Consider the following 14,820-nt stretch of genomic DNA (forward strand, 5'->3'; position numbering starts at 1 on the left):
CTTACAGTCTAAAGCTTGAACAAATTATAGATTTTCAACTTTGGGACTCTCTGGTTGACAAAGTGGTGAAAGTAGAGTGTTTATATATTTGGATGGCAGAGGTAAATACATCCTTGTTAGGCTCCTTCTGCTATTTTATACATTTGTACAGCATATTAAGGTCCAAGAACATCATCAACATGGCCCTAGAATAATCCCAAATCAAACAAGATGAGTGTTCTCCCATAGACATGGCAAGTTTCAAGGTCATGATAATCTCACATTAGCTGAGATGGACAGAACATGGAACTGCAATGCCATTCAGTGGCTCTAGCCAGAGTCACATCAGGAAGCTCAGTCGCATAGGGGCTCTCAAACTCTGCATGAAGGCCTGATCTGGTAACCAGGGCAAATGGGAAACAAATGTCCAACTTTTGTTCTATCATCATAAATGGTATCAAGATCGTCCCAATCAGTATTCAGCCTCTACCACTGTAGGCCAACAACTAATACCCTTGGGCAGCAAGTTTCAGACTGATTCAAAGGCAACAATGCAAATGACAGCATCATTGGAATAAATACGGAAATGGGTACGGTACTTCCAATGACTAAATTGTGGCGGTGAAAGAGAATATTTGCTTTACAAGCTTGTACGGGTTGCATGTTCATGTCAATGACACCAAATTCAGTTCAATATTTCATCAAATCGACGAAACAATCCTGTCTCCACCAACAAACCGTGTGACGAAAGTTTACAACATTTCACCCAATGCCAGTAGGATTGCTCATTTCCAGCAAGTCCGAGCTTCTCCGCGGTTCTGAGAACCCGCCCCTTTTAAGGCAGAGATTTTCAGTAGTTGCTAGGTTAGTGCACAGACCAGTGTGGAAGGAGGAACACGGAAGAGGAATAAAAGCAATCGGCAGCTCTTTCCATTGAACCCCCAAGATCTCCGTCCCTGCTATTAGCGTTCAGAGCTGCAAAGCAGCCAGTAACATTAGAAGGCTGGATCCAGTCGCAGTGCCTCTCCACATACACTGAGCGATAAGGTAAGAAACCCATTGATATGGACATGGATTGGTACAGTAACACGGTTCTTGCACAACACGTAGTGAATCGTACCGAGTTCATTCAGGGTGTGGAACTAAAGTGTGAGCGAAAGCAGTGCAGCACGATTGTCTGTTTTTTTTAGCCATTACAATCAGTATTAACAGGAGTGGGAAACCGTGAATATGGAGCTAAAGGCTGAGAAATTCGGAACGGGTGCATTTTGGAACATAGTAAAATTGAGATTTGTTATATGTTTTGGCGGTAAACATTTTGTTTTATTCTGGAAGTGTAGCGTGTGATCAGAGCTGTTGTGAAGACAACCTGAGTTTGCAATAGGATGTTGTCTGTATTTTCGTATACAGTGCAGCAACGTTTCCTGGGCACCCATCTGGGCCGGGAGGCTGGGGAAGGAAAAAGACAGAGAAGATGAAGCATCCTATGACAGTTGGACATTGTCTGTTTCAGTAAGCCCGTGAAGCGCTCCCGTCTGTTTGAACGTGGTTATGTGTTTCCTTAGTTGCCTCATACCAATCAATACTGCAAAATAAACCAAGGACAAAATTCCGAAGTCGCTGAAGGAGCTGAGGCAGTTCCCCTCCTGTCTGAGTGAGGACTGTGTGGTGGAGTATTACGGCTGGCCAGTGAACGCCGCTCCCATTGCTGCTTCTCACTGAGTTCTCTCACTGGAGTTTTCCTTACCGCTGTTTCGGAGTCTCTCGATCTGCCTGCACAAACGCCAATGATTAATTAGCAACAAATTTACTACAATTAATCTGTTTCCCTGTTATTTTCATTAAGACTTGCCTGCAGTGAAAGGAGATTTCATGCTGCGTGGTTAAACTAACAGGTGTTAGGAACAAGTTGGAAATACATAGAAAGCATCCTGACTCCTGTAAAAACAATGAAGCAGGTTGATGTTTCTGGTGCAGTCCCCAAGTTAGAATATCCCAGTGGTCTTTCCTCTCTCTAGATAGTGATAGAAACACAATGTGCAACTTTCCTTCATTTACCATAACAAATGTATTCAGGAAAACATTTGTGTCCTTGGATTTTTTTTAGATTGAAACTCTATTGGCTGTCTTGACCCTAACTGGTCCAAACATTCTCCTTCTACTTCTGATCACCAATTGCCCATCCAAGACCCACTTCTCCCTCTCCCACTCGTTGCCTCTCCCTTGCTACTTCCCATTTGCTGTTCCAGCTTCTTATCTTCTTCCAGGCCCTTTGCTGCCTCCCACTCTGCTGCCTTTCCCATGTTAGCAGGGAGGCAGTAAGCAGGGAAGGCAAGCCACGCTTTGGATTGGGCGAGAAAGATGGAAGCAACAAACTGGATGGGTTAGCGAAGGAGATATCCGGAGAGAAAACGATTTGGAATCAGGGTGCTGATTGGCAAACAGAGAGCAAGAAGTGGTGAATAGACCAGAAGGAAGGGTTTGAAAGGGACAATGGGTGGGTGGGGTTGAGGAAATTGCAATAGGAGCAATAAGTAGCAACTTGCAAATGGGAGTGAGTGAGAGGATAGTCAGGATGGAGTGTAGTGTTTGGGATGGGGCTGTGATTGGGAGATTGGCAATTAGGAAAGAGTGGGGAGGTTCAGGATGAGCTGTAAGCAGAACTGGGAATGGTCTGGAGATGAGCAGGAGGGATGGAGAAGCTGGAAATTGAGAGGAAAAGGAGGCCAGGGAGGTAAAGGGATCAGGAGATATGGTGAGTGGCAGAGAGAGGCGTTTCACATTGTCGCTTTGGGAAGCAACAAGGAGGTCAGGCAAGACAGCTGGAACAGTGTTTGAACAAACAGATTTAACATGCACAGTTGCAATGCAATAATCGGTGTATGCTCAGTAATTTTGCTAAACTAAAATGATGTCACAGCCAACAACATTATTCAAGCGAATTTCCTAATTTACAAAATGTATTATTGGAATTTGCTTTAAAAATGATATTTGTATTTTCATGATTTTTATTACATACTTGCAGCACTTGCAATTTTTCTAAAATCTTATACCCTGCATAATCAACGCAATAAACGTTTATATAGTGCCTTACACCTTACACAACCACCAAGTATCCTAAATCACTTTGAACAATGTAATACTTTTGAAGTGTAGTCACTATTGTACTGTAGGGAACATGGCACACAGATTGATCCCATGCATAATGAAGTTGTAATGTGTCTTTGTGATTTTGATTGAGGTCTAAGTATTGGCGAGGGCACCAGAGATAACTGCTCTGCTGTTGATAATATCACCATGACATCTTTCATATCTACCCAATCAAGCAGAAGGCACCCTAATTTAATATCTCATCACAAATGTGGCACCTCTGACAGTGCAGTTCTTCCTCTAACAGCATTGAAGTCTCATCTTTGCTTTTGTGCTCAATCCCTGGAATAGGACTTAAACTCAGCCATTGCTGAGACATCAACAAAATAGTAATCGTGTCCTTCATAAAGATAATCTTGTTACATATAACATAACAAATGTTATATAGAGTTGGTTTAAAACATGTGCAATGGATTAAGCAACTGTAGAAAGCCATTTAAACAAACATAAATGCCATAACAATGTACAACAGGATGTGATTGTTGCAGATCCACGGCACCAACTCTTGTAATTATATAAAAAAAGAAACAATACTTGCCAATGAGCAAATCCATATTTTCCTAACAGGTAGTGGCAATCTCTGCATTTGGCTTTCTGCATATAAAGGCAAGAGTTTTAAGTTCTTGAGAGAATTTTATATAGAGTACAAATAGAGCATGAAGCTTTGTAAATGTTCCCTATGGATTTCCCAGATTGATAGAGAACATTATGGCCCAGCTGCAGCAATTCTTGTTTTCCTGAACCAAGCAGCTTAATTTTTAGTGCTAGTTCATTTTATATCATTAAATCACCTAAGATCTCATGCAAAAAATAAATTTCAGACTGCTCCCATTAGGGAGCCACACGTGTGGATAGGTAGATTGAAGAACCATTGTTTTAATGGTGTCAGGCCATTTCTCAGGGCAATTACCATGAATGTACTTTCCTTACTGGGACTGAAGGGTTTCTGAATAGACCCTACAGTCTATACACTCATGCTATTTTTAAATGAGAAAAACATGTTTTAAAACAGGAGGAAACTGGGAAGAGAAAGCAAGGATGAATAATTTTAACATTTGAGCAGGACTATTCAGAAATCTTAGAACCCCCTACAGCATGGAAACAGGCCATTTAGTCCATCAAGTCCACATTGACTATCTGACGAGCTTTCCACCCAGACAGACTCTCTCATCGTATCACTGTAATGCCACATTTCTCCTGGCTAATCTACATCCTTGGACATGATGGTCAATTTAGCAAAGCCAATCCACCTAACCTGCATATCTTTGGACTATGGGGGAAAACCAAAGCACCTAGAGGAAACCCATGCAGACACGGGGAGAATGTGCAAACTCCACACAGACAATCGCCCGATGGTTTGAGAGAGCAGTGTTAAACACTGAGCCACTGGTTAATTCAAGAGTTAAATCAGAAAGCATTTTTTAAAATGAGGAATAGTTCCTGGTGGTGGAAACTTGGATCTTTACCCCAAACAGTTTGTGGATTTAAATCCACTAACATTTTCCAGTTTGGAAGTGTTAACATTTTGATGGATCCAGATATCAAAAGCTAGGGATCAGATCGAATGGCAGAACAGACTCAAAGAAGTAATGGTTTACTCCTGTTCCTAGAGAAAAACAGCATTTAAATGAAAATAGATAGGTTAACATTAACTGAGAGGCCCTGTGCCAAAAGTGAGCCTTGGGGCTTTGCATCATTGATGTTATGATCATGTTCTGATGGAGGTCAGAGGCTTTGTTTCTCTAGCTATGGATGCTTCCTCTATTGAGTGCTTGTAGCATGTTATATTTTAGTTTCCAGTTCCCAGCAGCCACAGTATTTTGCTTTTGTACGTTGTGATCATATCAACTTTACTTGTGTAAATGTAAATCTGCTGCTAGGAATCTCAATCTCTGTACCTCTAATCAATTTTATTTAAATGTGTAGTTTAACCTTGACATTCAATTTAAGAATACAATCTACTTCCATGCTGGATGCTTTTAACTTGACATTCAGTTTTAAGAATGTAACTATTATAAAACTAAACAAAATGTTCGGTTTATATCTGGTGTGGGATTAATCCACCTACTTATTAACTAAACTGTTGCTTCAGTAAGGAGGCACGAATCTCCATGTTTACTGACATTAATAAGACACAAACCCTAGTGTTTACTGACAATCAAAATGTGACAAAAATCAATTTTTCTCAGCATTTTTGACTTGACGGAATATGTTCTACATTAAAAGGTCGAGTTCTCTCTTGTCTTCTTTGGAAGCTGAAGTTCCTGTTTAATAGCAGTCTCATGGACTATCACATTTTGAATCAATCAATACTGCAGGAAAACAGAGCCAGTTAAGAATGTTGAATTCAATATAATTCTCTGGTAAACAGAAGCAACTAACTCACAATTTTTTTGATGCATTTCACCTCCTTGGAATACATCGCAAAGTACTTAATAGTCAACATGATTTTAAAGCATAACACTGTTGTAATACAAATGAATATGGCAGCTAATTTGCATACACTAATGGTCCAGAAATGACCAAAAAAACACACTGGAAGGTATTAATTGAGGGACACTAGAAGAGCTGTCCTGCTCTGTACGTGTGTTTGTTTCATTGTTAGCTGACTGACACAAAGATATGTATTTCAGTGAATGTGCTGCTTTTTTTCATTGGTCCAAAATTTACTGCTGAAAATAACAGTGAGGCTAATGGCACTCAGTGTTGCTATGTGCAAATGGTGCAGTATTTTCAGAGGAGGACAGATGTGTGGTTATTAGCATGGAAATTCATAAATGGTAATCCAGTATACATTGCTCTATTATCAGACTCATAAATGGCGTCTAGCTCACCAGAGAACACTGTGAAGTTGCTGTACTTGTGTAATGACCACAAATTAAATTTGCCACAGACTTATTTTCCATTAAGTACCTTTTTAAATGAAGGGAAAAGAATTGGTTACTACTATGTGTCCATTTACTTGAAACTGAAAATTCACTACATAAGTATGAAATTTCATAATTTCTGATCAATTTTGTACTTGAGGTTTTGTTTAAATACATTTTACATCTTGTCATGCTCACTCTCAATTTAATTGTTGTATATTTCAAGAGCTAAACATTTTGTGATACTGTCCTTCCAGCTGTGCTCAGTTGAAGAGGTGTAAATGAAGTTATTTAATAATGGCTGCCTTCACATGGTGAATCATTTCTTCATACAGTACACAAGACCAATCTTTCTTTACCATATTTCTCTTTCTGTTCCTGATTTTGCATTGACTTCATCAACTCCAGTTTATATTTCCCCACGGTCCTTGTTTATATTTCACAATCTTTCAACCAGATTGGTTCAGGCAATAAAGCTACTTGCTCACTTAAAACCTAGGCTTTATGCTTCATTAAATATTGAATATGGTCAGTCTACACCATGATGGCATTATAACCAAGCCTTAGCTCATTTGATACAATGATTTTGGAACCCTCATTTAAAAGAGTTAAACTTCTTTGGTATAAGCATTTACAGTAGTGCACTAAAGATCAAATATAAATTTGAATGCACTAAATAATTGGATTTTTTCATTGGATTTATATTGGCTTGCATCATAACGATCAAAGTTGAGGTTGGTGAACTAATTGATTGGCATGCATACATAATCCCCACAGTCAAAAGCGTGGATACAATTCCTCAGTGATCAATTTAGCATCATTACTACTTTTGTTGTATGTATTATAAATTGACTAACAGCATTTGAATGTGCAGTTATTACTTTGAAAAAAACATTACAACCAATAGAGTAGAATTGCCACACAAGATAGTTGCTGGTTATATTGAAGATTGTAATACATGAAGTATTGATTACTTGTCACAGTCAAATATCTTTGTTGCTAATATCGTCCTTCTTTGATATGATCCTGTTTACAATTTACTGTTTACAGTTTGTTTTCTGTTATATAATTAAGGAATCTTACTAAGTAAGTAAGCTATGAATCTAAAGGACAGTAAATTGGCATTTGTGGCATTTCACTTATACCTCACTTCTAAATCAAGTGGGTGAAGCTAATTTACAACCTATGATTTTAACTGTCACCAATGGTTCAAGGGTACTGTTAGATAATGGGTGAAATTCAAAGTGAGTGATGGGACTAACATCCACCATCCTAACCTGTTGCATATCCACTGACCCTATCCCTGAGAGTTGATATTTTGGGCATATCTCCTTCAGAAATCCCACATCTGAGAGGTGCCAGCCAGAGGCCAGCAGCTTCCCATTACCATAATATCCACTGGAAAGGGATCATATAGGGCCATAAGCAAATCCAGCAGGATTTATTTGTCAGTATCATCACATGGTTATTCCCAGGCCTATCATCAGTTTCAAGATGAAGTCCTTAAGTGGCCTCAGAATCCACTTCAGGGGAGGACATTCCATTCCATTATGTAAATCAGCTGCCTCCTTCAATTCATCTGTCACACTGTGTCTTAATATTAATCTCCCTTTCTGAGTAGGACACTTCTAAAAAAGAGCAAGCACTACTTTGATCACGCAGATCAGGTCCATTGGTATCTTCAGGAGCTGATCTCTCAACCTGAGGTCTGAGCCATGGCAGGGTGCAGTGATCTGTGGATCCCCAACTCATGACAACCAGTAAAAACTGGCTAGGGTGCTTTATCCTGGACCAAAGGAGATGCGTTGCTGTTTAACAACTTGGGCTTGGAGGGATAGGCATTGCCTTGGAAGGACAAGTATGCTTCTCTGGTCCTCACAAAGAAGCTTTGGGCCTAGATTTCCATGAGCTATCTCCTGACCCCAGACATATTTGTTTCAATGTATTTCATTGTGTTGTATACTGTTTGGACTGTAATTCCATACTCACATTCTAAAAAGTCTCTTTTATCTGGTTATAGAACATCCAGTTGGAGAATACTGTTGGATCTGTTTGGTTTTAATTAAAATAAATTATGATTGCAAATTTGATCAAAATACATTTTGATGTTGCTAAGAATGCATACCATTTGGGTTTAAATAGCTTTGCACAGCTAACGTTGAAGCTAAATGTTGACGACTCAGACCAATATTTATACTACTACCACTGGGGTAATTGAAAGGGCACATGTTAAAATAAAAATAAAACTCATTTTGCAATCTGTTGCAATTATAAATCAATAGATGGCTCTCTGATGCTTTTGCTGGTGTAAATGTAGTTGGTCTAGAAGAGCAGGGGAGTTTTTCCATGTGTTCTGGCCGATATTAACCACTCAACCAATATTATTAAAACAAATTGTAATGAGATAATGGGCAAACAGTTCAGGTTGCTTTGCTCATACAAATTCGTTGCCTAAATTACATTGGTGGCTTCACTTCAAAGAATTAGCCTACTATTCGTAAAGTACTTCAGGATATGATAAGGTTGTGAAGGGCACTTTATAAATGCAAGTTCTTTCTCTTTTTCCCTAAGTGAACTGGCACAGACTGCTGTGAATTCTTGTACATTTAAGGTCAGTTTCTGGAAAGCTAACGAGAGAGGAATTCCAGGAATGCCGTGGGTGTGTCTCATGTTATGAGGTAACCATATGGTAAAGATGCAGATAATTCTGCTCTTTGTCAAAGGTTTGTTACGACGTAAGTTAATCCAGAAATAACATTTAGAATATATGTCATATCCAATTTTCACATAAGGTTCCTCTTTTGAAACGTAAGAGTAATAGTTCTCAGTAAATATTGAATTAAATGGAAATACACAGCAAGTTACTTAGTATCCATAAGAGGAAGAGACAAACTGACATTTTGGGTAGGATCCTTCTTCAGAACCCTGATAGATAAAGGGGGCATTTTACTGAAACCGAAGATGTAACTACACCTACATAAGTTAATGGCTTCAAACAGTACACTGACATGTAAAATAAAAATGCTAACCTGTCTTTTCATTTCACAGAAGCTTTTTGACTACATCTTTCACACTTTTTATTTTGCTCAAATTCTAGCACTTCGAGTTTTTGGGCAGAATCTTCCAGGTCAGCCTGAAACAAAAGGAAAGGCAGGTGGGGAAACCTAATTAAGCAAGGGGTCAACGTTCAGATTCCTGATAGACACTTAAAGTTTAGATATAAAATTAGAGGTTCCTTAAAAGTAGAGTCACAGGTAGATAGGATAGTGAAGAAGCGTTTGGTATGCTTTCCTTTATTGCTCATAGCATTGACTAAAGAAGTTGGGAGGTCATGTTGCAACTGTGCAGGACATTGGTTAGGTCATTTTTGGAATACTGTGTACAATTCTGATCTCCTTCCTATTGGAAGGATGTTGTGAAAGTTGAAAGGGTTCAGGAAGATTTACAAGGATGTTGCCAGGGTTGGACGATTTGAGGTATAGGGAGAGGCTGAACAGGCTGGGGCTGTTTTCCCTGGAGGCTGAGGGGTGACCTTGTAGAGGTTTATAACATCACGAGAGGCATGGATAGGATAAATAGACAAAGTCTTTTCCCTGGAGTGGGGGAGTCTAGGACTAGAGGGCATAGGTTTAGGGTGAGTGGGGAAAGATATAAAAGGGACCTAAGGGACAGTTTTTTCATGCAGAGGGTGATACATGTATGGAATGAGCTGCCAGAGGAAGTGGTGGAGGCTGCTACAATTGCAACATTTAAAAGGCATTTGGATAGGTATATGAATAGGAAGGGTTTAGAGGGATATGAGTCTAGTGCTGATAAATGGGACTAGATTAGGTTAGGATATGTGGTTGGCATGTACAGGTTGGATAGAAGGATCTATTTTCGTTCTGTATATCTCTGTATGACTCTAAAACATAAAAGTAAAGTCACCATAATCTTACCAGGGCATAGGGTGGCTCTCTTCTTAGAGAGAGATGACTGGTGGTAGTTTAACCTGAGGGTCGCCACACTAACGATAGACCTAATCTTAGAGGGTGCTAATGGGAAAGAAAAAAGGTTACAAGGCAAAAGATTGATTCCTACTATTGCATTAATTATATCTGATATTTAATTTATATGACAGTGCATGGTTTCTTCTACACTGTCTATAATTCCTCTCACTATTCTTATGACTTGCACGTACTTCCTGCATATTTAGAGCCACCAGTTTGTTTAAAACATAATGTTATTTCCCATGCTCCTCCTTCAATCAAGTAGTGGTGTGCTCAAAATCTGATTTATTTTTTCTTTGGCAGACACAAGGACACAATTTCAAGAGTATGTATGTATGTTTGGAAAAGGCTTTTCCACCAATATGTTGAAAGGTATGAGTCAGGACTCTGCAGAAAATCTTAGGCATTGTTTCCTTCCAGTATTATTTTCCTAACTGAATAAAAATGGTTTTCCTTGTACAATCAAAATGTTTAACCTTACTTATTAACCTCAATGAACTGGGATTTCACTGAAAGACAACCTTGGACAACTGTGATAACTCTGATTGCACAGTTAAACTCCTTCATAAGTAAAACTTCTCTTCTGATTTCACTATTTACAAGAATTCTCACTGCTTTCAAAATAAAAGCACTTACTTTTGCAAAGGTAGGAAAGAAGTTGCTCAAACCTCATGTCCTATCTTCATACAAATCAGGAATTGATGGTTTGTATACCAAGAGGATGTCCTGGATTTACTGTACAAAAATAAGAACTGCAGATACTGGAAATCAAACACACAAACAGAATCTATTGGATAAACTTAGCACATTTGGCTGAATTTGTGGAGAAAAAGTAGGGTTAACATTTTGGGACCTGTGGCTCTTTTTCAGAACTCCTGAAACATTAACTCTGCTTTCCCTCCACAGATGCTGCCAAACATGTCACATTTTCCAGCTATTTCTATTTACATTCCCAATATTTCCTGTTTCTGCACATTAAAACAGAAGTAGGCATGATGGGGAAGGAGAGATTCCTAAAGGTACAAATAAAGAAACCCTACAAATGGAAGAGAGAGAACGAAAATACAGAAGGGACTGAAAGTATGACAGAAAGCTGCCATAGTTGTGAAGGACCTAGCTTTGCTCTCTCATTAGAGAGAGAGAGAAAGAAAGACAACTTGATTAGTTTAACCTGAGGATCTGCACATCTCTGGCAAAGAGAAAGTTATGATGCCCACAATTAGTGCAGAATAGAACCTGGGCTGTTGGTGTTCCTCGGCATCACAGACCAGCTGAACAAGCATGACAGAGATGGTGAGGTAAAGGTCAAAGTAGAAAACGCTGGACAAATCCAATTAATGTTTTGCTGAAATACTACATTCAACTGCTATACATGCATACAATCCCTACAGTGTGGAAACAGGCCAAGCGGCCCAACAAACAGTGTCCCACCCAGACCCATTCCCCTATCCTCTTACTCTACTTTTGCTCCTGATTAATGTCCCTAACGTACACATTCCTGAACACTATAGGCAATTTAGCATGGCCAATTCACCTGACCTGCACATCTTTGGATCGTAGGGGGAAACCAGGACATCTGGAGGAAACCCGCACAGACAAGGGAAGAATGTACAAACTCCACACAGCAGTTGCCCAAGGCTGGAATCACACCCAGGTTCCTGGTGCTGTGAGGCAGCAGTGCTAACCACTGAGCCACCGTGCCATCTTGTAAAGCCGGTTCTTTTTATCTTGTTGTATACATGACAGTGATCTGTATTAAGGACAAATGGCCAGAATAGATTTTTATGGAATTGCAGAAGAGGAATGAGCGCTGGCTGGGAAGACACTGCCAGCATTGATGGATAGGAGAATCTGTATTAATTATTAATGGAGGCTCGGATGGGGTAGTAGTGGGTAAAAATCAAGAATGTCTGCTGGGAGGGGGGGGTAATGAAGTGGCAAGGTTACTGATTTGAACTGAATTGGTGGATGAGTATATTTAAGAGAGGAGAGAAAAAAAGCAGGGGCTGGTTTCTCTGGTTTTCAAGTTACCTGATGCTGCAATTTCAGGCAAGCATGGGCCTACTATAGTTATAAATGTGATGGTCCAATGAGACATTAGTATATGTGTGAAAGTTGAGGAGTAGTTACAATTGGAAAGAAAGCACTTACTTCATAAGTCGGCTCAATTGCACAACATTGACAGCATCCAAGCATTGTAAAATCTCTCTGAGTAGAAACCACGTAACTACAGCAAATAATCATTCTGAAACAATTTGGTAGCAAGAGGACTTTGCAAAAGCGTAGTTATAAGCAGGTGAGGAGCAGTAATCCGCACCCCTCTTTTTAATCCGTTCTCAATTTCTCAGGACAGACATTTTACTTCCTTTATTAACACATAACTATTGCAGTTGAATTAAAGTTAGATCAAAAATGAAGGACAGCAAATCCCAAGGATTTCTTTAGTGAAAGAGAGTGGAGTTTTATTACCTCTTAAAAACTGACAGAACTAAGAAAATATGGCATCAAACATAAATACAGGTGAAGTTTACTGAGTTGGGAGGGCTGCTTATTATGCACAGGAAGGCTTCCATGGAATATCATTACTATTGTTCAAATATTAATTTCCCAATCCTGATCCTGTGCGATGTGACCTGTGACATAACTTCAATTCTGGAGATTTGTTCTGTGGTGATAACCAAACCTACATCACATCAAACTAATAAACATAATTCAATACTGTAATAAAATTTATAGACACAACTCCAATTCTTAGCCACAAAGGCTTCATTAAATTGTAAACGCCCTATGTTAACAATAGATAATACCTGGACATTGAAAGTTTGAAATAATTGTAGTAAGTGATAGAACTGTAAATACAGTAAATACAAACCAAACATCTCTAGAATTACAATTAAATTTAAATTTCTGACCACACAAGCAGTTACCAGTGCATAATTATGTATACACACAACAACCCACATGCACACATATACATATACGTTTGTGGGGTGAATTTGTACTTGCAGAGTTAAATTGTACTTTGCTCAAAAACTGCATGAATCCATGTAAGACTCTGTTATCTCACTTTTTAGATTAGGATCAGTCTAAACATTACGGCACAGACAGAGAACACAGACGGCTAACACCTTCAGCATATTGTCTGGCTAATACCAATTGTTACAGTTAGCCTGAGAATGTAACATTTTTTAAAAAGTTATGTGATTTACACATGAAAGAAGTGAAACTGTCATGGTATTTGAATAAATGAAAGACTCAGCAAACAATCAAGGTATTTTTCAATGTATAATTTCAGTTACATCACACTGTAAACTTTTGCTATAAATTCTGTGTCTTACAATTGTGACCTCCACAGCCACCTGATGAAGGAGAGGCGCTCTGAAAACTAGTGCTTCCAATTAAACCTGTTGGACTATAGCCTGGTGTTCTGTGATTTTTAACTTTGTACACCCCAGTCCAACACCAGCATCTCCAAATCATTATCTGAACTATCAACATCTTTTCTCCACCAGCAGCCTACACACACTAACCCCACACTATTGCCATTCCTCCTCTCCCTCCAAACTATGGCATGAATGCTGTCCCCTCCACGCATCACTTCAGCTCTGATGAAGAGTCCTAGAGATGTACAGAACAGAAAGATAGGTAGGAAAATAAATTGTGAAGAGGATGTAATGAACCTACAAAAAGATATAGTTAGGTTAAGTAGGTAAAAATCTGAATATGAAAAATATGAAATTGTCCACTTTGGCAGACAGAATGAAAAAGAAGCATATTATCTAAGTGGTGAGGGATTGCAGAATTTTGACAGGAGGATCTCTGTGTCCTGATGCATGAATTGCAGAAGGCCAGTATGCAGATGCAGCAAGTAGTTATGAAATCAAATCATGTATTTCTAGGGAAATTAAATACAAAAATCAGAATGTTATGCTTCCGTTATATAGATCATTGGTCAGACTGCATCTCATATACTGTGCACAGTGTTGGTAACCTTGTTTAAGGAAAGACACATTGGAGGTGTTTCAAAAAAGTTTTAAAGAACAAAGTGAACAAAGAAAGTTTACAGCCCAGGAACAGGCCCTTTGGCCCTCCAAGCCTCTGCTGATCCTTCCTTCAACCAAGTCTCTATGATCGCAATAATGTCATATTCCCAATCCAAGTCCTAAGTTCACCTGCCTTACCCACTGTACTCCTTGCATTAAAATATATGCACTTCAGGCCACCAGTTCCTTTGCGTTCATCTGCTCTCTGCCTACTCTTCCCCTTGGTAGTGCTACCTTCATGATCCTTACAGTCTCTAATTTCCACCTCACTGTCTGCTAGTCTTCTCTTCTGGTTCCCAGCCCCCTGCCATTAGTTTAAACCCTTCCCAACAACTGGAGCAAAAATTCCTCCAAGGACATTAGTTCCAGTCTGGTTCTGGACAGGAAAAAGGACTAATACTGGAATGAGCAGGTAGTCAAACGTGTAAGGGTTGGGCAGACCAGGCTTATATGTGTTGAAGTTTAGAAGAGTAGGAGGTGACTTGATTGAAACAAATGATCCAAAGGGGACTTCACAAGGTTTCCTCAAATCTAGAACTAGATAATCACAGTTTAAAAATAAGGGGTTGCTAATTTAAAACAGCAAAAAAGCTAATTTTTTCTATTAGAAAGTTGAGTCTTTGGAACTCTCTTCCAGAAAAAATAGCGGAAGCATTATCCTTCAATATCTTTATGGCAGAGGTGGACAGATGCTTGGTAGGAAAGCAGATGAAAGGTTAATAGGATAAGCAAGAGCCTGGATTTGAGGTTTTCTATCAGGTTAACCATGATCATATTAAATGATAGAGCAGG

The 14,820-nt window shown here is 39.1% G+C and overlaps 1 protein-coding gene across 4 annotated transcripts in view; it reads left to right on the forward strand.

Moving 5' to 3' along the window:
* Window positions 1-848: 848 nt before the first annotated feature.
* Window positions 849-14,820, forward strand: part of sytl5 (synaptotagmin-like 5) — a 183,023-nt gene continuing 169,051 nt past the window's right edge. For 2 of the 4 annotated variants that reach the window (XM_060833536.1, XM_060833533.1), the window contains exon 1: window positions 849-1,026. The gene's annotated coding sequence lies outside the window, so the exon portion shown is untranslated. Of the gene's footprint in view, window positions 1,027-8,634; window positions 8,675-10,306; window positions 10,358-14,820 lie in introns of those variants that run through there. The other 2 variants (XM_060833535.1, XM_060833534.1) reach the window with 2 other exon arrangements.

This window comes from Hemiscyllium ocellatum, chromosome 12 (genome assembly GCF_020745735.1).
Source record: "Hemiscyllium ocellatum isolate sHemOce1 chromosome 12, sHemOce1.pat.X.cur, whole genome shotgun sequence".
Lineage (NCBI taxonomy): Eukaryota > Metazoa > Chordata > Chondrichthyes > Orectolobiformes > Hemiscylliidae > Hemiscyllium > Hemiscyllium ocellatum.